The sequence below is a fragment of the Parasteatoda tepidariorum genome, chromosome 1 (assembly GCF_982258835.1).
Source record: "Parasteatoda tepidariorum strain Cologne lab strain chromosome 1, Ptep-v5.0, whole genome shotgun sequence".
Classification (NCBI taxonomy): domain Eukaryota; kingdom Metazoa; phylum Arthropoda; class Arachnida; order Araneae; family Theridiidae; genus Parasteatoda; species Parasteatoda tepidariorum.
In genome coordinates this window covers 133,827,048-133,849,819 of record NC_141755.1, presented here as the reverse complement: position 1 = coordinate 133,849,819, position 22,772 = coordinate 133,827,048, and the positions used below count along the sequence as shown (strand labels likewise).

Genomic DNA, 22,772 nt, shown 5'->3' with positions numbered 1-22,772 from the left:
GGAGGTTTCATCATCACTAATCCGTTTTCCAACCTTAGCATTAAGGTCTCCCATAAGAATTATCATGTCATGTTTTGGAGCTCGATTTAAAACACATTGTAGTTGATCATAAAATGTCTCCCTTTCCTCCTCATCGGCATCATTCGTTGGTGCATACACTTGAATAATTGATAGTTTAATGTATTTTGAATAAAATAAAATTCTATCATTGATTGGTTCCCATTCCAAAAGACTCTTCGCTGTTTCTTTATTAATGATTAGCGCCACGCCTCTTTCGTGCTTTTCTTCAGCTCCTGAGTACAAAATGATTTGTTCACTTCCAGTTTTAAGCTTGCTAAAACCTGTCCATCTTAGTTCTGATATTCCCAAGATATCCAATTGGTATCTATCCATTTCCATTGACCTGTCTGCTTTTTCCACATTGGTACATAGTTCTTACATTCTAAGCACCAATTCGTAACTTGTGTTTAGGTTTCATCAATGACTTCTTCTGCATCAAAAGCTCCAAATGGCTTTCCCTTCGACACTTCATGGGCCCGATTTCCTCATTCCAGATTAGATAACTGTCATTTGAAATTTCACAAGTCATTGCTTCCGCCAAGAGAATTTGGCCCGATATGCTTTTGGTTTCTGTAGTCAGGGATGTTTTACGGGGTAGGGGTAGAGGGACTAGCCCTACGCCCAACCCTCCTCCTTTATCCAGGCTTGGGACTGGGGCACGGAATAGCCGAAGCTATCCATGTGGCGGAGTTGATATATATTGTTAGGCTAAATTTAAAACAAAAATTAGAATTGATTTGATAGATCTAATGGTTCTCATGTTATAAATATTTTATTACTAAAGAGTAAGTCAAAATTTGCATATTTCATACATTAAATCCTCATTTCTTCTAAACAATTGCTTCAAAGGACTATTTTATGGGATTAAGCATAAAAAATTAAATTGGAAGAGAAGCCTTACTTGTCTAGATATCAATGTCAGTTGCATAAAGTGGTACAAGTCAAAGTAAAGAAAATGTTCTTTCTACACCGGAGACTTTTATAAATTTTTGAGTTGCTCAAGTATTAAATCAGACAACTTGGTTTTATTCGATTTCGCGTGTACGATACCTCACTTGCCTAGCTAGCAATTCTAGATACGTAAATATGTATAAATAAACTTTACTTTTATACATAAAACATAAATAACTTTTATAATACTAGTCACTCGATTGAACGCAAAAAAATACTAAATAGTATTTAATTCTATTCCCCTTTTATTATCTCTTTAGAGATGCAACATGGAATTCATTTGCATCTTAATATCATATTCATAAAAATGAGCTAGAAATCATAATCCTTTTTATACTATGCGAAATTGCTACTGCGAATTTACTAACTGCGAAATTGCCTTTAGAGTTGAGTTTCCGCAAATTAGGACTGGGCTATAAATCGATATATCGTGACACATCGATTTAACACCGATACAGCGACTTCAGTGGCGTAGGGAGCTTAACTCGCGCCCGGGGCACAATACCCTTTTAGCGCCCCCCCCCATTCGAAAACTATATAATATTATATGTAAAATATACTAGCAAATCAATAAATAAATAAAGTCATAGACTCAAGCTAGGCTTTAAATTTGAGACAAAAAATGTAGTTGAGAGAACAAGACTAGATTTTGAAATGTATATGATCATCTAGAATTAGTTCAAAAGATACCTATTATTTATTTTACATATTTATAAAGAAATATTTATAAAGAAATATTTTAAAAACACGCAGTTTTTAAACAATAAAAAAGTAAATATTTATTATCTCTAAGGAGATACATATATTTAATAATCATATGATTATAATACATTAATAAAACTATTACTATGTCTAAATTTTCCGTGCTTTTGATGAAGAGAATGTATCAATAATATCATCAAAATTGATCATTTAAAAATGTTCTCTTTCCACACTTAAAAATGCTAGGTCACTTAGGCGGTCTGTCAAAATTAATTTTAATTTGCAGAATGAACGTTCGCAGCTAGCAATTGATACTGAGATAGTCGGGAGTATTTCAAATGCCGCTCTCAGATTTGGAAAAACATCTTCTCCATTCGAGATTGATTATAAAAGTAAGAAATTCTAATGGAGTTTTAGGTTTAATTTCTTTTCTACTGCGGAGTAACATTTTGCTGTCACATATTTTGATAAAAAGTTCTATTACATTGAAATCTGTATTATAAAATTCACCCAGATTTTTAAAATTTTTTTTCAATGTCGTTATCAACATTATCCTTGTTTAATAAATTTTCAACGTCTAGTAGAAATCCAAATTTGAAATTAAGGTCAATTAATCGTTTACACATTTCTTGTTGGAGACGATCAAAAGTGCTTTTCATAACGCGAGAAATTTCAATTTCTGCGGAAAGACCACCATAGCCAATTCTCCAGGCACGTATTGTTGTATCCATATACCATTTTTCACAAAGAGACTCTGCTTTTTCTATTGCCTCTTTACAGAGCTTGTCTCAAATTTCGGCTAGTTCAGTCGCTAATGATTCAAGATCATGGAACACTTCTCTAAAATTCATTCTAGGATCTTGTAATCTGAGCTGCACACGATCAATCGTTCTTAAGATTTCGTACCAGATATTAACTAAAGTTATAAAACTAAAGGTTAGTATATTTTGCAACAGAATTGTAGCTTCACTTCTGTTGTCACTTGTAGTGGTAGTGTGCTCTGCTAATTTTTCTATTAGTTCTTATATTCTATAGCCCATAGATGATAACGATAACCGCTTCTATTCTGGCGCTCCATCGCGTTTCAGATGTGTGACCTGCCATCACGGCAGCATTATCGCAACATTGTGATCTGCAGTTTGTTAATGAAATTTTATCGTAATTTAATTTCTCTAAAATTGTATTTTCGATCGAGGCTGCATGTTTAGCATGTATTTCAATAAAACTCAAAAAAGATTCTTTGATGGAAACTTTTTTATTGATAAAATCAGCATCTACATACCTAGCGACTTGGGACATTTGTTCTCGATGAGAGATATCAGGAATTGAATCAAACAAAAGTCCATAATACATATTTATTTCTTTTGATATCGTTTATTAGTTGATTTCGAACTGTAGATGCCAGAAGATGAATGAATTCATTTTGAATCTGTGGTGACAAATATGAGTACAACAAATTTTTTCATACTCTATTCACTTAATAATAGAATCGTCGAATAGATGTAGTAAGTAATCTTATTTGATTTATTACTTACCAAGAATGCCTTGAACTTGAAAGGTAATAACATAGTGAAATATACAATATAATTTATGCTGACATTAAACTTATATACAACATTTAATAACATTTCAGTTTTATTCTAAGCAGAGCGCGATGACAAGGACGTGAATTAAATATTGAAATATATTTAATATGAATATGAATTTAATATAATATTTATATGAATTAAATATTATGAATAATATTTATGAATTAACATTTATTATATTACACTGGCACAAATTTAAAATATATTTTCCAGAAATCAATTATAATAAAAAAAATTATCCAGCAATTTTTTGTTTTGCGGACCATTTGGCACCCCTTTGTGAGTAGCGCCCTGGGCATGATGCCCCCCCTTGCCCACCCCTCGCTACGCCACTGAGTGACTTTCGTTCCAGGCGATGCATCAGCTGTCGAGTAAAAAAGACTAACGATATAGCGATACAAGACACGCAAGGATCTTCTCTTACGTTCCGATCCAACTCGCGCTGGGGAAGACGATGTACGTATCGTCTTGAAACGGCCTTGATTGATGAGCGGTAGAAACAGAATCAGTTTTGAGAACATATATCGTGATTTCGCATGCTCGTTTTCGCGCCTCATAGTTTTTTTCTTTTCCTTTGTCGCGACTTGATATCGTTTCTTGTAGATTATTTTCAGTGGGACTGACTTAGTGATCGCCGCCTTTACCTTGTTCTGAATGTAATCTATTATTGAAAAGAATATATAAAGAAGTGTTTCTTAATTAATTAGGTAAATTAATTATTTTAAAACAAAACTTTTTTATTTATTTTTAAATGTGAAAATTAATTTTGATATTATATGCTTAAGTAATTTTTTACATTATTGAATTTATTACAATCGGAAATCTAATTTAAGGTGCCCATAAAGAATTAAATTACAAAGTAATTAAATTTGTTAGGCTATTTTTTACTTTATTTTAATTTATTAAAAACTTTTGGGATAAAATTTCTAATAATTTAATGGGTTTTTAAATTTAATTTAAAATTTTAAATTTATAAATCTTTAGTTGTTTTTGTTTTTATAAATAAAATTAAAACAAAACTTCTTTTTTCTCTTTTGGATTTGGACATAAGTCAATCAACTTTGTTTATTCAAAAAAATTAGTAAGGTTTGCGACTTCTTTTTTTTTTTTTTTAAGCACTTCGTTTTATTAAAGAGTATAACCGTGTTTTTTAATTTTCTTTCAATATTGTCAGTTAAATATATTATTGAATATCATAATTCTTTTGTTTTTCTTTTCAAGAAATTAAACCTTACTTTGTTTTTTCGTTCAGAATTCGGTAATTATTCAATTTAACTTAATTATTTATGTGAAATAATATCTAATGATAAAAAATAGGGTTGTTTTAAAAGCGTTCTTTTTTTTTAGCACTTTGTTTTAAGCCTGCAAATAATTTTTAACGAACTTATTTTTTAAATTTTCTTTCTATATTGTTAGATAAATATTATATTGATAAATTTCAATTTTATTTATTTTTTTATTTATTTTTAAGCTAAGAAATCTTTCGTTATTTGCGCGATCATTTTTAGAAAATATAACATTAATATCTTTCTTTAGCAAAACATATGTATCTTCAAATTCATAAATTGATTTAAATCAATCTGAGTATGAAGTTTTGATAGAAATCCTACTTTCTGTGCCTTACAAGTAAATGAATTTCAAAAATACTATATCGCGATGCATCGCTATTAACGATGCATCACGATATAAAAAAATTTTTATATCGCCCGTCCTACCGTTTATAGTTGCTCTTATTTTTCTCTCGTGTGATATTCGCTTAAGACACATTTAATTTATAATTATTTTGAACCAATAAAATTATTGTAAATACTACTTCAAGATATTTGTTTTTTAAGGAACTCAAAAGGATAAAAAAAATCACTCTTTTCCTATCAGAAAATTATTCCTGATATTTAAAGCCTTTAGTAAGAAACTTATATTCACTAGAAAAAAACAGAGTTCTAATTCAATCAAAATAATTTCACTGCTTTTCTTTTTTCTTTTTTTCTAAAGAAAAGAAAGAAAAAGCAAAACTTTGTGCTTACTCTAGAAAACATCCTCATTGTATAAACACAATATAAAAAGTATATAACCATATGTAAAGGTATATACCGTAGAATAAAGGTATATTACAGTATAATAAAGATATATAATATAAGAAGGTATATAACAGTCTCCTCAGCGAGAAACAGGATACGTTTTGCTTTTATTTTGACAAAGCAAATGAGACTCATATTTATTTACAATTTATTTTTCTATCTTAGTTTTTAAATATGAAGGGGAAAATAAAAAATGAATTAAAATAATTATTTAATTATAAATGAAAACTTTGAAGCAAACTCTTTTTCAAGCTCTTAAAATAAATTAAATGGACTATTTCAGAAACAGATTGGTCTTTAAGAGAATTGGGTTTATTTCTTAAAGCTTTAAAGTGCTTATGTTACATACGAAAAGGCACATTAAAAAAATAAAGCTTTCGTAAACGCGAAAGATGTAAAGGCTCAATGTTGGATACTCTCTCCAACGAAGAGATTCTTATAAATAAAATTCTCACTACTTCTAAATTTAATATTTTTATTTTCATTTTTATTTTCACAGTTACCATTTTTTATTTCATGCAATTTAGAAGCTGTATAAAATCCCAGCAAGCCTGAATGTTTTCATTTTGATTTTATGTGTTTTTGGGCCATAAAGTGACTGTTACGAAAGTTTCCACGTCTTCCGAAAGCCAGCCAGATTGTTTCAAATCGTACCAAAATCTAGATCATGAACGATGTTTCTTGTTTTTTAAAATTTGTTATCGGATGTTCTAGATCACCACAATAGTTTAGGAAGTATTTACATATGAAAAGAAATCTGATAAGTAAGTCAAGAAATTTGTGTAAATTTAGGTAGTTACAAACTTAGAAAAACTTCCACGTGCTTTGATTAATAGTTTACTACCCACATTTTCAGCCAACCTTTCGAAACTCCGAGTTCCTTATTCGCAGTGACAAGTGACTCAGAAAAATTTAATTTAGTAAAAAAAATTTAATTAATTTAATCAAGAACTAAAAATTTTCAGTTTACCCACAAAAATTAACCAACGTATGACAAATACCGAATTTAAAAAATGGTATTAAATTTATTTGTATCAATCACTTTAACGTTAAAACTAATGTTACAGTACCAATGATTACAGAACCAAATATAAATATTTATATTATTATTATATTTTTTTTATTTATTTTATAACCGTCGTTAAACAGCCGACCTAATTTTTTGGGTTTACGACTACTAATGCTCCTCTCCGTAGCCTTGTCATTTTGAACCCAATCGAGAAGACAAGGGAATTCCAGGATCAAGTACTTGGAGAAATTTTGCCTTCGTGGAGGACTTTTTGTTGATGGAATTAACCCGCATTTTGCGTTACATGGAGTGGAGGACCACGAGATCCTCCCACGGGTAGCCTGACGATAAAGGGACTCTAACCCATGACCCTTCTGCCACTGAGGATATTTCACGCCAGCACTGTGGTCGGTGCAAACCAGATGCGGAATTTGTTTCGACAAGCCATTGCTGGATTCGAAACCGGTTTACCTCATTCGAAGGAGAACGCTTTATCCCCTGAGCGAGTTCTGTTCACGTCCGAAAGTGTCCAATGCGAGAAGTATGTGAACGACAATGTAAATGATTATCTATCAAAACGAGATAAAGTTTACATGTTTTATATACTAATGAATGGGAATTGAATAATTGTAATGGTAGTTAAGCTACAAAGTTTTTCAACGTTAATATTTGTACACAAAAATTATTAGTACAATTTTAAAAAAAAAAAAAAAACGTGTTGGAAAAGTAAGTTTCTGTCAAACCCATTTTTTTCGCTAATTTTTAAATTATTTCGATACTTTATTATATTTTAATTATTAGAGTTCAACTAAGAGCTCAGTAATAAGATAAAAGTTTGTCCTCATCAATTTTTATTTTCATTTAAGTGCCTCATTTCTAAACGCTAAACGGTTTAAAGGCAAAAGCAAGTACAGCTTATTTCTGACCTTGAATCCAAGAAATTAAGTTTGCTCTTCAAAAATTAGTTCATTGCAGGAGATAATAGGCCTACATTTTCCCACCAAATTATTTTGCTTCCTATCCCACGTATAAAAAAGTATATTGGAAAAAACAATCTTATGCTAATTTTTGAACTTGAAGACAAAAAATTTTTATTTCGCATTCAAACATTCGCTTATAGTAGGAATCCGTGATGACAGAAAAAAATTTCGTTTGCTGAATCGCAAAAAAAAATTTCCTAGTTTTTGACAACAACAAAAAAAAATTTATTAATAAAAAATAAAGAGTTGAATTTCCCCCAAATTTAAGTTCAATTTTGGAAATTATTAATCAAAACTAATTTTTAACCAAACTTAGAATAACAAAGGAGAGAATTTTCTGTTTAATTATTAAAAATGGAAAATTTTTAAAGCAAAATATATATCAAATTTAACAATTCCGAGTTGGCGTTATATGAGGATATAGTAAGTCTATGCTTGCACAGCACAAGCTTTTCATTATAAAATATGCAACAAAAAAATTTTATTTTGAAATCCATGTGTTTTTTAGCCAAAACACTTCTTTGCTAGCCAAACTAACTTTTTTTTAAATTTTATTTTAAACAGTCTTTGAACAGCCGACCCAATTTTTTGGGCTACCCATTACAACTACCGATGTTCAACTCCTGTTATTTTAAACCCAATCCAGAAGACAAGAGAACTCATGGGTCAAGTATTGGGATAAATTTTGTCTTGGTGGAGGGCTTTTAAATAGACCTAACCCGCATTTGCTTTATACGGAGAGGAAAACCACCCATGGTTAGCCTGATGGTAAGGGAACTCTAACCCATGTCGCGTCTAACACTGAGGATATTTTACATCAGCACTGAGGTCGGTGCATGCGGGATGCGGAATTCGAACACGGTTCACCTCATTGGAAAGCGAACGCTCTATTCCCTCAGCGGCAAACTAATTTTTTAATAAAATTTACGAATTTTATTGAGGACTGTTTGCCCATTGCGGGAAATTGAGATCAAAGGCTATCACGCCAAAAAGTTTCGATAGACAACCCATCAAGAAGAGGCTACGGTCATGAGCTGTTTATTGTTCAAAACCCCACTAGGTTAAATTTTTCCTCCTAGTTTAGGCTCTTTATTGAAAATGGTAAATCATGCAAAAGTTTTCGTTAGTCCACGATCCGAAACAAGATTTGTCCTAAACAAATTAGGGCTTAATTGGGTATAATATAGCCTACGTCACAGGTTGTGTTGTTCCTACTAAATTTAACCCATGAACGGCATTTTCTGCGAGCCTAACTTCAAGCCACAAATAAACAAACGAAGTGTTCGATCGTTTAAATAGCTGCTCGCCAGGTTTTATTGCATTATAAAGAAAAGTTATTGAAACTAAATACAACTAAATAAACAACAACAACTGAAACAAATAACAACAACTACTAATAACAATAACTAAATAAACAACAACTAAATTCCATTCGTTTAGCATTGCGTCATATGTTGTTCCTACTAAATCGAAGTAGTTGTGTTTTTTTCATATTATACCCAATTGTGAAATTGGCGGTGACTATGGTTACGAGGTTTAACTATTTCAAGTAGGGGTGTTGGGTCATTATTTAAGATACTAAATTTTACCTCCGAGTATTAGCTCATTACGAGAAAGTAATACCCCAGTCTAACCAAACAAAACTTTATAGCCACAAAGATTACCATATTTGATGGCTTTCCATTGATGGATCAACATAATTTTGATGGTAACCATTAATAATTCTATCATGAACCACTATATTTTTTGATGGTTACCATCACAAGTTACCATCATCCCAATGTAGGAATTCGGACCGATGAATGATGGTTCACCGTAAGAACAGCAACTTGTTTTGAAGGTTTGCTCATCATAGTTCCTTGGAAATCAAATGTTGGAACAATTATGAGCAACCATCATCAGGAATAATTTGGACTGATGGACCAACAAGAACATTGTTTTGTTGTCCTGAAAACCAATAAGAATTCCCATTAAATCATCATTGGATTCATACGAATTCTCTTGACCATCATGGTATTAAAGTAGCCATCATTGTATTAAAGTAGCGTTTTCTATCATGGAATGGTTTGCAGACATACCATGAATGCATATTGGAAAATATTGGATGATGGTGACCATCAAATGTTGTTGAACCATCATCAATCTCTCTGAAACCAACATGAACAGTCAAAATGTTTTGATGGGAACATCACGACTTTTTGACTTGGGTTGGCCAAAAAAACTTTTGGCTGAATTTTGACCAAAAGCAACAGTTTGAGTTTTGCATCAAATTTTAATCCCGTTGTTGGAAGAGGTTTCCTCGTCGTGTGGACGACTGAGGAAAGTTATATCTAAATAAGTTTTAGTTATCAAAAAACTAGAAAATTTAATTCTGCTTCAAATCTTTCGATCAAATTAAAAAAACAATGTTATTCCCTCCCAACAAAAACTTGTTACCCTATTCGGCAAAAAAAGTAGTGCCTAAAACAAGTTATATTAACTAAAATATCGCATTTCAAGAATTTAACTTAAAAATGTCAGTCCTACGAAAGTTTTCTTTAGCCTATTACCAAATTTATAGTCTTAAATCAAAATTTGGCAAATTTTTGTTTTAGGAACCACAGAACTTCACCTTCAAACTTTTTCCCAATGAAGGAAATTCTTAAAGTTTCCCTTATTCACCAAAATAAAATATGGAAAAAAGCAAACGTGGCAAATTTCTAACCAAAAAACTTTTAAGTTTAAATTTCGCTTTTAAATTAGAGCATATTATAGAAATAATTATCCTCCTAAAACCTGTGTCAAAAGCAAATTATGTTTAAAAGTTAGTAACCCGAAAAGTTAATTTTTCTTTCAAGCCTGAGCCTATTGTAAAAAACTGTTATCCAACCCACCAAAATCTATAATTGCTAAAACAAAGTTAACTAATTTTTGATCAAAAAATACAAGTTTCAATCTTGCTAACAAAGTTTAGAAAAACAAATAGCTAGATTAAATTCACGTAAAAAAGTTTTTGTTAACACAGTAGTTCTTAAATAGTTTAAGCTAAAAAATATTTAACTATAATAAAAATAAATCTTATTTTATAATTCTACTTTTATTTAATTACATTTATATTATATGTCATCATTTTTACTCAAAATTCAATACTATTGTAGAAAATCGTTTCACCATCTAAAGTTTTTGTTAATCAGCCTTCGGTTACCTTAAGGCTGTGGTAATAAACCATTGATATCAAATCTCGATGATATTAAATGTTTCATTCATAGAATTAAGGTGAAGAGAATATAAAAGGTTAAATTCTCTTCAAACAACTTATTCAAAATATTAGTATTACTTTAACAAACGAATAAGCATTATTAACAAACTTAAACATTATGAGGTCGCTATGCGACCAAGCTAACTAGTAAAAAGTATTGTTTTTCAATGTAAGGACCTCCCCTAGCCATTCGTCTGAAGAGGTGGCGGTGACTATGGTTACGAGGTTTAACTATTTCAAGTAGGGGTGTTTGGTCATTATTTAAGATAGGTTTTACCTCCGGTCGATGAGAGAAAGGGAACCAGGGAGGAAAGGAGGTGCACTGTTTCTTGTTTCCAAAGTAGCAGACGACTGTGGCGAGGGGAGTTCTTTCTATAGTCAAACTATAGGTGCTTGTTCTTCACCTGACGGAGAATGTTTATCATAGAGTTGCCTTTCCCTCAAAACCGATGACTCAGGGGATAGAGCGTTCGCCTTCCAATTCGGCGAACCGGGTTCGAATCCCAGTCGATACGAATTCCGCATCTGGCTTGTACCGACCACAGTGCTGACGTGAAATATCCTCAGTGGTAGACAGATAATGGGTTAGTCTCCTTACCGTCAGTCTAACCGTGGGAGGTTCTCGTAGTTTTCTTCTCCATGTAACGCAAATGCGGGTTAGTTCCAACAGAAAGTTCTCCCCGAAGGCAAATTTCTCCCAATACTCGATCCAGGAGTTTCCTTGACTTCGGGATTGGATTCAAAATAACATGGCTACGGAGTTAAACATTAGTTGTCCTTAAACCCATAAAATTGGGTGGGCTGTTCAACGACAATTATAAAATAAAATTAATTTTAAAAAAAAACTTAACTCGCCAAGCTGGCGGAAGTAAAACTACTGATGAGAGAAACTGGTGACAGTTACAGATTAAAACTGATGAGAGTGGCGAGCACTGCAAAGGAATAAAATAATAAATTAAGAAACAAAATATTTTTTTGGTTAAGTTCTTAAAAGCAGATAAGAATGCGGTTTTTAAATTATAAATGGAATTGTGACATACCATGCATTTTTTAGTGTACGATTTAGACTGCTTTTTTTTGAAGTATGGTTCTACTATAGCACTTATTTTTGTTATAGGAAAGAGTTATGATGTCGATTGAGCAGTATAACGTAGTGGAACAAAATATAGGTAAGAATATAATTCTCATGTTTTATTTATTTTGATACCTTTACGTGTTTTGACCAAAAATTAAAATTTTTCAATATTTTTTTCTCCAAAACTACAGCACAAATGGATAACTACTGCAGCTATTAATTCTGATTTACAATGTACAAAAAAGTAATAAATGGACCACTCTGAATAATTTTTGATCTAATGATTGGATCTTCAAGCTCTTGGTCTTAATCTGAATGATTCGAGGGGGTCATTTCAAACATGCAATTTGTTCAAACATTAATTCATTCATTTTAAATTACGAGATCAGACACAAAAACGTACTTTCTTTGAACAAGCATATCGTCTGATTTGAAAAGGAGGTAGCCGCAATCTGAGAAATAAGGTCTCAGGGTTGAAGAGTGGTCCTGAGTTTGTAACTTTCAATGTTAATTTTACTTTTTGCGTATTTATCATAACTTAAGAACGTTTTAAGCAAACACGATTATAACCTTCGTTTTTCCAGAAATAATATTTCAACCAAAGTAAATCCTTTAGTAAATATTTGTTATTTTATTTAGTAATAGTAAGAAAAGAATTGAATTCAAAGGTATACTATTTTTGCAGCATTTTAAAGAATAAAAATAACTGAGCGAAATTGACCGAATAGTTCCTGACAAATCAATTTTTAAATATAAGACTTTTTCAAACAATGCGACTGTTTCAAAATTCAATTTCTTAGGAATTATTTGACCGATTTTCTATTTCACCATTTAAAATTGCATTACTTAAAATGATACGAAAAATGTATATACATTACAGTTCTAAAAGTTTTCGTCATGTCTCTCAATCGTACCTATAATTTTCATATTTTAAAATACTCGTTGTAGTGTGAAAAATAATTTGTTAGTTAATAATTTATTATTATTTGATATTTAGCAATAAATATATTTCATTTGTGTCCATTTCCGGAGTAAAACTACTGGTCAGAATAGAGCACAGCAGTGTTTCACTGGCTATACCTTTTTTGGAAGAAGCACAGTTCTTCCAAATCTTTTTTTTTTTTTTGTCTTCCTAAATTGCAGGAGTAAACGGTATTTCACACTATACAGTCTTAGTTATCCCAGAGAGTGGTAGCAATTTAGTTTCAAGGAGGGCAGGTTTCACGCGATCCACAGTTCGTCTACCAGGAGTTGGCACATGGATCCGCCTTCATCACGTGGTATCCGACGTTACTATTTCGCTATTTTTGGGAGAAGGATGTGAACAATCCTAAACAAGGTTGTTATTGGGCGATCGTATGACAAAAATATTTATTTCTCAATTTTTATGTGCATTTTTCTAACATTAAATATTTCATAAATTTGAATAATGTGTCCTTTTTGAGACTTTTGCGGCAATATATTTAATTAGCTAGAGTAACGAAAGGTATAATAGCAGATGATAAAGCGAAGTAAGTGACTGAAAAAGAATTCCCTGTTTGCGCATTAAGGATTGTTTCAATTTCAAGCGCGGAGACGTTTCTCCTCTTATTTCCTGCTCTGAAATGAACTCCGAGGAGGTGGAGTCAAGTGCCAACTCCTGGTGAACGAAGTAGAGATTGTTGACCTCGAATACTCAACATCAAAAGGAACCTGCAAAGGCATTCCTATCATTCCTGATGAAAACGTGACTTTAAAGGCTGGATGCGCTCACTTTTTAAAATGGCAGGAAGCTGGAGATGTTCTGATGGTAGAGAAATGTTTCTGTGAATAATAGCAAGTTGGATTTTGGACGAGTCCACAAATGGAGTAGAATCAAAAAATTCAACTGGGATGCAAAGTGTTGTTCCGCAGACGAGCTTTGAAGATGGTGACTGTAGATCTTCCATTTATACAGCTCAGAAGCCCAAGAGAATAGCCGGTAAGAAGGTTGACCAATGGTCCTGTGGGCATAACTGTAACTATGTTTATTAAGCATCAATTCACTGTAAGACATATTAACTCGATTGAATCTTGAGGTACTTTTGATAGATGAAGGTTGACATAGTCGATTTCTGCTTTCCCCATATTTGTGACCTGCTGACGTGCTATGAACAAGCTTACTTCGATGTATGGTATGCATTAAAAAGTTGACTTTCTATTTGTGTCTGAGTCATCGTCCTCCTCGCGCTGTTCTCAGTTTCTTTTACACACAACGTGATCCTGCAAACTCTAGACTGTTAATAGCAACACAGGAGAGACCACATACACTGCCATGAACTTAATACAACTCTCACCATAAATGCTCAAAATCCGGTAAACTTAACACAGTCCTAGTAGTATTCATTCATCGAATTGTATCCCTGATTAAAGTCTAGTAGCGGAGTAGTATGGCTTAACTATCCTTATTATCAAACATCAATTGATTAGTATATAAGACCTGCTAACTCGATCCAATCTTGAGGTACCTTTTGATAAATATAGGTTGGCATTGTCGATTTCTACTCTCCCCACAGTCTGTATTGTAGGCCTTGAGGGCAGCTGTCGAGGGTCGGTGCCATTGTTCTATCATTCCATTACTTTGAGGATGGTAAGGTGAGGATCAACTCTTTTGATGCCCACGAGATGTGCTAGAGTTTTGAAGAGTCTACTCTCGAACTGGTGACCCTGGTTGATCGTTATCACTGAAGGTGACCTAAGCCGGGCAGTCCCGCAGTGGACTGATCGTAAAGATACGTTTCCCAGTAGAACTCAAGCATCACTCGCTGCGATCAGTAAGTAGGGTGGGTGACCTGCCTGTGTAGGGACCGAGGCTGTGCTGTATCGGTCCTCGTTAAACTGTTCAACCGTTAAGTGCTCTAGTTCGAGAGCTGGTCGTCGGGCTGCCAAAGCAGGAGAGCCATCAAATTTGTGATGGCATGTCTTCGGATCACCCTCAGAGAAGTTTTCGAGACCGTCGCCAATAGCTCATTGTGTAGCTCTAGTGTGAGAGGTAAATAAAGTACCAAAGCGAGCAATACAGGTTTTTAAGAAAGCCTCAGCTACAGTCTCTTCTATAATCGGAACCACCCATCTAGTAAGTCTGTCGATCATCATTAAGCAGTATGAAAAGCCTTTAGATGGTGGCAATGGGCCAACGATATCAAAGATGAAAGAGGTCAAAGCGGTTGGACTTTATTGGAAAAGAAAAGATAGGGGATATAGTATGCCTTATGATTTTTGACATGGCATGCAGTATCTAGACCGCATATTGCAATCTCTATTTAAGTTAGGCTAAATAAATCCATTACCAATCAATTTATTAATTGCTTTTGTACCGGGGTGTGATAAGTAATGAATAGTATCAAATATTTGTGTACGCCATTGTTTTGGAATAAAAGGTCTAAAATATTTAGTAGAAATGTCGCAGTATATAAAAAAGTGTTTGTATCAGCCATATTTACATTTTTAAAATCTAAATCTTGGGAAATATTGATTGAACGATTTAATTCTTTATTATTTTCCTGAGCTTCTGCAATTTTGCTATAATCTACAGGATTCGGTATTGTTTATAGAAGATATTTTTGATAACGCATCTCCTGTTATATTATCAGAACCATTTGGGTATCCTATATCTGTTGTAAACCGAGATAAAAAAAAAATCTAACTGACGAGCTTGCTGGGGGTGAACATTTATCTAACTTTTGCTTAAATGCATAGGTGAGTGGTTTGTTTTCTGTGAACAAAACAAAATTTCGAGCATTTAACTGAATTGTTTGATTACAACTCCCTGTCGTAAGCGCTATAGCTTTTTTCAGTTTCGTATAAATTATTGCGAAAAAAATGCTAACAGTTGAAGAAATTAGTTTCCTGTTGCAAAATCCGAGGCAACCACGCGTAATTCTAAATTTGCTTCGAGGTTAGAATGTGTAAGCAGCATAGAGTTTGCTAAAAGGGTTTTTCAATTTTGAAATTAGACTGTTCTGACCAGTCAATCATATGATTATCATTACGCTCTTTGAGCCTTACAAAAAATCATTTAAATAAATTTGGTTATGAGCTGCACGAAGTAGAAAACAAAAAATTTAGAAATCTGAAATATCTTCATAATTCCTTAATTATTTTTGACTGTGGGCAATTTAAGATAGTGTCTACTTTATCAGGTTGTGGTTTATTGCTATCCTTAGTTATTAATTATCCAAAAAATGAAATTTCTGACACTCCAAACAGACAGTTTGATACGTTCACTATTAAACAACATTCGTTTAATTTTGAAAAACGGCTGGGACACACATTTTGTGCTGCCAAGGTGCTTTTTAAAAAGTGCTTAAGCTTGCTTATTTTCGATTTTCATTTTTTAAAAGTTTTAAAGGTGTTATTTCTCATTGGGAGTTTTTAAAAAGTGCTTAATTTTCCCTTTTCGAAAATGAGATTTTTTTTTCTTTAACGTGTCGATTTTCGCCACGTATTTTTCACTTTGTTCTATCCAACGTTTTCACAATTCATTCAACCACAATCTATTTCGGCCTACCGTCAGTCCATAGCGTATGAAAGCGCCAATCATTAGCGCCTGCTAATGAGGTGACCCGGGTTCGATCCCAGCAACAACTGGTTGATTCGAATTCCGTACTCGGCTTGCATCGACCATAGCGCTGACGTAAAATATCCTCAGTGGTAGACGAATTATAGATTCCCCTCGCCATCATTCTAAGCAGGGCAGGTTTTCGTGGTTTTCTTCTCCATGTAACGCAAATGCGGGTTAGTTCCATTAAAAAGTCCTCCACGAAGGCAAAATTTCTCCCAATACTTGATCCAGTAGTTCCCTTGTCTTCTGCATTGGGTTCAAAATGACAATGCTCCGGAGTTGAACATGAGTAGTCGTCAACCAAAAAAATTGGGTCGGCTGTTCAACGACGGCTATGAAATAAAAAATATGTGTCACTTGAAATTAATTTTATTTGAAAAGTATCAGTTTCGGTAGTTATGCCAAACAAAGAAACGTGACATCATTTTAGGTCAATCAACAGCCCGAGTGCTCTGAAAATAATTGGAATAGGTGACACGTAGCAATTAAAATTTTGTATCTTCTTAATGCTGAATTAATGTTCAATGACTGAGTTCCGCAGGTCAACATTTTTGAATTATTAGCTTTAAATAATTGTAATGGATCAAGTTACAAATTTCTAATCATTTTCGAGACGGGCGAGCAGCTCACGTCCAGACCTGAATCCACTAAAAAATTTTAATTCGTCTTTTTATCAAATACAAATAAGCGACACGAACATCATTCGGCATTTAGATCACTTGTCGCCGTCCCAGCGACAGCCGTTTTTTGCTCTCCTGGCTATTGTTGTAAGAACACGATGAACAATATTTCCTAACTTTTTGACAAAATTTCGAATGATAAAAAATGAATTTAGACGTTTTTTTTTTCCTCTTTTCCCTAGAGCTGGATCTATCTCTAAGAAAATTATTATATCTTGTTCGAGATCGATTGCGCAATCTCTCTCTAGAAAATCTTTCAAATTGCTGGCTAAGTGCTGTTATTTGCTGACGAAGTGTAATTACATCGATACCTGGTGTTACCTGGTATCGTTATCATCGATACGAAGTGTTGATATACCAGCTTCGATGTTGAAAAATCTTTTCGTGGATTTGCAGAGAGTGCGGGATTTGAACTCGTGGATTTATTTATTACACAAACGTTTAGTAAGGGATCCGTTCTAAATTTGGCTATTTTATCAGCTAGTTGAGCTAAATTTTCAAGTGGTGCTAAGCTAACGGAAAGATTTGTTGGCAAACTTTGTAGCCGTCAGGTTTTCAAAAAATGTTCATTTAAAGATGTACAGTGCACGCAAAAAAGACCACCCTGAATAACTTTTGATCTAATGATCGGATTTTCACGTTCTAGGACTCAATCTTCATGGTTCGATGAGGTGACCTCAAAAATGGTATTCAGTAAGTGCAGACGATATTTTTAGTTACGAAATCAGATACAAAAACGTACTTTCAATGAATAAACATACCTTGTTAATGACGGATTCAGATTTCTGACCCCCTAAATATCGACGCTATTTTTGTCATATGGTTCCAATAATTTGGTCAGGAGAGCGCTCCAAAGTTTGAACCCCTTAATGGTCCTTTTACTTTTAGCGTATTTCGCTATATCTCGAAAACTTTTTAAGCTAACTGAAATATTCTTTGAATACAATAATGAAATTCGTTTCCGTAGATATAGTGAAATCCGCAACAAGTAAAATTAACATTAATTGGTCCATACTTTGGAGTGTTCTGATGACCAAACTATGGACCTCCTATATTTCGGGGATCAGAAATCCGAATCAGTCTGAAAAAAGGTTTGTTTATTCAAGGAAAGTACGTATTTATGTCCGATTTCGTAACTTAAAATATCGTCTGCACTTCTTAATTAGCATGTTAGAGGTCACCCCTCGAACGATCAAGATTAAGTCCTAGAATGTGAAGATCAATTATTACATAATTATTAAAATCAATTGTTACATTATTATCAAAAATTATTCAGTGTTGTCCGTTTTTTATTTGTCGTCCCCTAACTGCAATGCGGGAAGAAGTTTGCGAATTCGTTTATTTTCAGAGTCTGTAAATTGCGCAATACGACTTCCTTTAAGAGTATTATATTTATTAGCTGCTGGAAGATGAAACAAAATATCTGAAACTGTCGATTAAGTTTCTGGGTCAATATCTGCTATAATATTGCTATAGTTCGTTTGGTCGTTAGTAATTCCTGATAAATTCAAATTACTTAACAAACCAAAATTTGATATTATTCTTCCATGTTTAGTGGTAGTTTAAAAAGTATACGTGCATATAGAGATTCAGTAAGATTCTGCTCAATTTTTAATTTTAAGCAAATTAAACTGAATTCATGTACTAACGTAATTTTGACATGTATTCTAAGTTTAGAATTAAATTTATATTAAAATTTATACTAATAACGAAAAACCTAATTTATAAGGGGAACAAATTGCATAATTAAACCAAACGAATGACCATAATAACCAATTTGAAACGTCACTCGCGTAGTAAACAATGCAAAAATTCAAGTAATATAATCTAATAATTTTTCCAAGAAGGTTTCTTTCAGCGTGCTGCGATGAACGCGGTCACCACTGGAGAGAATATAAAAGGATAAATTTTCTCAGAACAATTTATTCAAAATATTAGTATAACTTTATCAAAGGAATAAACATTTTTAACAAACATTTTGCCGCCGTTATGCGACGAAGGTAAGACTTCCCTTAGACTGAGGATGTTTATCACAGGGTTATCTTTTCTTCAAAATCTTTATTAATGTGCCGCTATGGCTCTGGGGATAGAACGTTCGCACTCCAGTAAGGTGAACCGAGTTCGAATCCAAGTCACGGCTGGGCAATATGAATTCCGGCTTGCACAGGGCTTATGGATCATGGGTTAGAGTCCCCTTGCCGTCAGGCTAACAGTAGAACGTGGTCTTCCTCTCCATGTAACGTAAATGTTGATTAGTTCCGTTGAAAAGTACAAATTTCTCCAGGAGCTCCCTTATCTTCTGGATTAGGTTCGAAATTAGAGGGCTACGGAGTTGAACATTAGTTGTCGTAATCCCAAAATTGGGTCGGTTGTTCAACGATGGTTATAAAATAAAATAAAACTTTTTCTCGCCAAGCTTGCGGGAGTGAAAAATATTAGTGAGAAACTGGTTAAAACTGGCGAGAGTGGCGAGTACATCAAAGGAATATGTAAATAAATTAAGAAACAATATTTTCTTCTGAGCTTAAAAGTAGCTAATGTAACTTTTAAATTATAAATTTTCATTATTCATATCATATGTAATTTTCATAAAGTACTCAATGCAGTGTATAAAATAATTTGATGTTTAATTAGCACTAAATATATTTCTTCGGCAATAAATATATTTCTTCAGCAATAAATATCTATCTATATTATATAAAACGCTAATACGTACGTATGTATCAATAAAACCGATGATATTTCTTTTCTCGCGCTGGCAACAGTTTTCATTTTTAATTGATTGGATTCGGCGCGCAAGAGCACGTAGTGAGCATATCATATGTCTAATCGGGTGAATTCTCACCGAATTATCTTCATCGAAGCCGATGCTTTACATCCGGCGTTCAGTACTATTTCATATTGTTTTACAACACATGGTTTTAGCCCTCTGGTGGGAAAAGCTTTAAAACAAAGCTTACAAAAGTTACTTTTCTCAACAACTGAAATTTAGAATAGTGTGATTAAGAAAAAAATGTGAACTGTTTGCAATTTCAAATTAATATTGAAATTTACAGGTTTAGAATTTTCTACAGTTAAAGTTTTCGGAACTTCAGTGTTCAAAAAAGTATACTAAAGCTAGACGTTAAGAACGTATGCAGTGCGCGAGCAAAGCGAGAATCGGATTGCGAAGCAATCCGAAATGATCTGCGAAAGCAGTTCCGGGGGTTGGCGAGCGCCAGCGAGCAGGGGGCGAAGCCTCCTAGTATTTCATTATTTTATGCGCATTTAATTTTATCTATATTTATTCAAATAAAAGTAATTTTAAAATTTATTAAATGTGTAGTTATCCACTTGTAAATAAGGAATAAAGACTTGTTCTACCAAGAAGAGTTTGTATTTAAAAATGTTTTCTCTTCTAAATTAATTTACTTTTCATTCGTCAAGTTGGTTCTCTGTCTTTGCCATTCATTATTGCTTTGAGTTTGATTTTTAAAAAAATAACTGATTACACTTATTTATTCAATAATTAGTTTGCAGTGAATAAATAATAAACTTTTTTATTATTAGTAATATTAAGAATTTTAGTTGCAGTACTAAATAATATTAAAAATTATTTTTACATTTAGTCAGACCTGTGTGTGTGATCTAACAATTTTAAAAAATGAAAAATTATAATTGGAATAAAAATAAGTCCTATGCCATGCTGAAATGCCTCAATGTTTCGCTTTGGACTGCTAAGACCCTAAGTACGTCCCTGATTGTCGTAATATGTAGAAAATATTGGAGCTTTAAATACCATGTAAAATGGTCTAAAAATTATTTAAACGATATAGATTTACGTAACGCGATGTTAGAAGAGGCAACTGGTACTAACATGACATCAAAATGTCGGAATTAAAACTTAACCATGGCTGAAAAAAACTAGCTGACAAAATAAATTTCAAACAGTAATGGATTTCACGTACACTGATAATAAAAAACGTACATGGTACACTGATAAAAAAAAAGCGATTACCTAAATATGATATTTTGAGTGTGAAAACCCGGATGGAAGGATATTATCTATAAAAAGGTTATAAAAGCAACAGAAAAACGATGTGGTTTTTCCATTAAATTGTCATTCATTGAGCTTGTAAAGTTATAAATTAAATTCATAGTATGCGCGTTATAATATCTTGGTCAAAGTATTGGAATTTGAAAAACATGAGGAAGTTTGTCTGCAGACGGAACCCAATTTTTTCCAACCCCCATAGAGAGTAGTAGCATATCTTGAATTTTTAATTGTACTTTTTAGACTGCTGTTATTTTTTAACTATGGTTTTAATGAAGCAGCAATTTTTCTTATAGGAAAGAGCTATGATGTTAAATGACCTGTATAACGTAGTACAACAAAATACAGGTAAGATTATAATCTTTACGTCTTTTGTCCAAAAATTTAAATTTTCTAATATCTGTTGCTGTTTCATTTGCTGAATTTTTCTTTTTCAAAACTGCAACACGGACGAAAAACTACTATAAACATGAATTTTGGAGGGAGCCGTAATCTGAGAAATAAGGTTCCAGTAGTTTGGACAGAATTTGGACCCCCTTAATTTTACTTTTTGCGTATTTCATCGTATCTTGAACGTATCTATCAAATTAAAAGATTTTTCACACGAAGCTTCACATGAGATTTATCCAGAAATAATTTCAAGCAAAATAAAAATTTTACCAAATATTTTTATCTTCATTTTAAATAATGCAATTTTAAATAGTGAAATATAAAATTTGAGCGAAATCGACCCAATAGTTTCTGAGAAATCAATTTTTAAATATAAGACTTTTTTTTCAAGCAGTACGACTTAAGCATTTTTAAAAATACGACTTTTTTAAAACTCAATTTCTTAGGAACTATTCGACCGATTTCCCCACATTTTCAATTTCACCATTTGAAATTGCATTATTTAAAATGATGCAAAAATTCTATACCTTACAATTCAAAATTTCTTCAACCATTTTTAAATAAAATAATTATTAAAAATGTTTGCATTGAATTATCTATGGATAAACAAATTTTATTATTTTGTGCAGAATCTTTTTTATTTTCGTTGGAAGTTCTTGAGATATAGTGGAATGCGCAAAGAGGTAATATTGAGAACGAGCAACCTGCATACGTAGGATAATCGAGTAATGTTGATTATTTTAACTAGTCTATAACTGAAAACTTTCAAAAATCAACTGATCATGTTCAAAATTAATCAGGATTTATTAAAATCATGACTCAAAATTAGCTTAAATCGAAAATAACTTCACGTGACTCAAAAAGAGGCAAGATTAGGCCGTCAGAATCCACTTAATTCGTAAGCGGATTATGCCAAACCGAAACTTGTCTTACGGTAAAGTGATGCTGTTTACAGAGGTGTCTTATTCTATGCCTGTTTTTGACAAAACTGTGTTACATTTGTGATATATTGCAAACACAGAAGAATATTTGGTTTGAGAATTAATATTTTTTATTCAAAAATTACAATTTTGTTTTGTCATTTTGCGCTATAAGTAAACTGGTTAATACGTATACATACATAAGAACTTTTTTGAAATTCTTTCACGTCAAAGTTTGATCCTAAATGGAAATATTTAAGATTTAGAATTTTAAGTAGGGCCAGGATAGACTGGTTGTTAGGACGTTGGGCAAGTGTTCAAGTGGTCGTGAGTTCCAGCACCGCAAGCAGAAGTAATGGTGACTAATGCACGTTAAATCTGTTCGGGTCACAAAGTCTTCTATGTTCCCAAAACAAATCATACCTCTGGAAGTGCTGAATTGGAGATTGATCGTTCTCTGGTTCAGGTCAAAATTACGACCTATG

At 32.8% G+C, this 22,772-nt stretch overlaps 1 protein-coding gene across 2 annotated transcripts in view; it reads left to right on the top strand.

Moving 5' to 3' along the window:
- LOC147817006 (histone deacetylase 9-like) overlaps positions 1–21,331 on the top strand; it is a 103,117-nt gene extending 81,786 nt beyond the window's left edge. For both annotated transcript variants that reach the window (XR_015429833.1, XR_015429834.1), the window contains exons 9-10: positions 11,725–11,776; positions 21,274–21,331. The gene's annotated coding sequence lies outside the window, so the exon portion shown is untranslated. The remainder of the gene's footprint in view (positions 1–11,724; positions 11,777–21,273) is intronic.
- The last annotated feature ends 1,441 nt before the right edge of the window (positions 21,332–22,772 follow it).